Here is a 2,187-nt window from a genome sequence, read left to right as displayed (position 1 = left end):
GCCTACAGTTATAACGAAGACTTCCACAAGAGTATTAAAATAGTTAATATATTATTCACTTCGACTTAGGTATTTCTTATAAATCAATTTGTACTTGATATTGTACGGAACCGGTTTAGAGTTATTATTTATATTTACTGTTTCGTTTTTCATTAATTTTCGTTCACGCTGTTCCTGATATTCTTAATTTCTCTTTTCTTTTGGAATTGCATTTGTTTTATTTTCGGTATTAGAATGAAAATAGTTTTAAGATGATTAAATACGAACGGAGTATACAGTAAAATGTAAAGAAAATAGGATAATCCATAGAAAAAACCCTTTCGTATAGATTCGTTAAGTCGAAAAGATATGAAAAAAAAACCCAAAAGGAAGGGAAATATATATCATACAATCAATACAAGTAAATGGACGAACAAATTACTATTGATTTTATATCCTACGATAACACCGATATTATATTAACAAAAGGATATCCTACACAGGTGGTTTCCACTAGAAATTATTGGAACCAGAATCGCCTTTATTACGAACCGCACTTTAGTATTATTTTATCAATTTGTAATAAAGTAAGTTGCGTTGGCGTTATGGTATACAAGTTATAGTTATAGTTGCTCTATAACTGGTATTCTTGGATTTTAAGGATAAACTGATGCATGACAGTGTTTCTTGTGTCCTTAGGAGAGAAATTTATTCGTTCTTTGGGTAAAATATTGGAGGAATGAGATAGAATTACAGTTTAAAAGGAATTATATTTTATTAGTAAGCTTTGCCATGCGTTGTGTGTGTTGCCATAGTACTTTTAAGATAATATATTTCACGGCTGAATTTATGCTAAAATAATCTAGGGTTGATTAATTTTTTGTTAAACGGATAATGCTGTTGTAATTATACATCATTGTTCCATATAAATTACTTATTGCTTTGATAACAAATTCATATAAATATTTGATAGAAATATATATTGGATGAAACAAAGGAGATTCAGGAATTTAGTTTATTTTTCTATGTTATTAGAAATGTTTCTATGAATTTTTATTTAATTTGATGATTTAAGATTTTATGGATTACAATTGTGATTAAATTATAACAGACCCTTTGTTCTGTCATTAGTATTTTAGCTTAAAAAAACAGTTTATGAAAATATACCTATAATTTACATATCATTTTGTAATTTAGAATTAATCCATTATGATTTTCATGCAACTGAGTAACATATCAAACATTTTGATTTTTGGAAGAGAAAAAAAATATATATATTATAATTAATTCCATTCATGTTATTGTTGCTATCAATTTCACTATTATTAGCTAAATTTATGAAACAATTATTCTACTGTGTTTCTACTTTTGTTAATGAATATTATTATTGTTATTATTAATTTTCTTTATTTCTCCCCTTCTACCGTATTCTACTCCTTTCTTCTTGTTTTCTATACCTTGTTTATCTTTTATCTCTTTTTTCTTTCCCTTTTCATTTTTTTTTTCTGTTCTCTTTTTCCTTTTTCTTCTTTCTCTCTCTTTTTTTTTTTTTATTTCATGAGTTTTTCTTTTTTTTATTTATTCACTTTCATTTTATCTATTTTTTTATCTATTTTCTTTTTCATTTTCAATTTCTTTTCTCCTTTTTTTTTTCTTTCATTTCTTTTCTTTTCTTTTGTTCTCTTTTCTTTGCTTCTCTTCTCCTCTTTTTCCATTTCTTTTCTTCTTCTTTTCCTTTTTCCTATCTTTTATTAAATTCTTCTGCCTGTAGTAGTTCGTCATTCATCCTCGTTAACTCCTCCTCCTCTGATTCTTCTTATTGTTTATCTTCATTCTCTTTATCTTCTCTTTATCTTTGCCTGCCTCCTTCCTCTCGCCTTATCTTTGCCTTCTCCTTATCTTTGCCCGTCTCCTTCTTCTCTCTTTCTCCTCCTTACTGTTTCCATTCTGCAAATTTGATGCTCCGTCTTCTTCCACTAATTTGCCTCCTTTCCTTCCTCCTTACAGAATTTTTTTCCCCCCCCTCTTCCTCTATCTCTTCCATTTCGTTTTCTTTGTTGTTCTTTTTTCTTCCTTCCAAATTTTGCTTCCTCTCTCACTTCCTCTTCCTTCTCTTTTTCTTTCTCTTCCTGCTCCTCTTCTTCCTCTTCCTCCTTCTCATTTTCCTCTTCTCTTCCCCTTCTTCTTCTTCCCTCTTCCCTTTTCCTC

At 29.0% G+C, this 2,187-nt stretch overlaps 1 protein-coding gene across 2 annotated transcripts in view; it reads left to right on the top strand.

Annotated features, from left to right (window-relative positions):
* Positions 1-473: 473 nt before the first annotated feature.
* The window catches only part of LOC119592131 (zinc finger and BTB domain-containing protein 7A-like), a 13,140-nt gene continuing 11,426 nt past the window's right edge, over positions 474-2,187 (top strand). For both annotated transcript variants that reach the window (XR_005230407.1, XM_037940950.1), the window contains exon 1: positions 474-566. The gene's annotated coding sequence lies outside the window, so the exon portion shown is untranslated. The remainder of the gene's footprint in view (positions 567-2,187) is intronic.

This window comes from Penaeus monodon, chromosome 29, assembly GCF_015228065.2.
Source record: "Penaeus monodon isolate SGIC_2016 chromosome 29, NSTDA_Pmon_1, whole genome shotgun sequence".
Lineage (NCBI taxonomy): Eukaryota > Metazoa > Arthropoda > Malacostraca > Decapoda > Penaeidae > Penaeus > Penaeus monodon.
The sequence above is the reverse complement of the archived record's forward strand: the minus strand, read 5'-3'. Positions and strand labels throughout refer to the sequence as shown.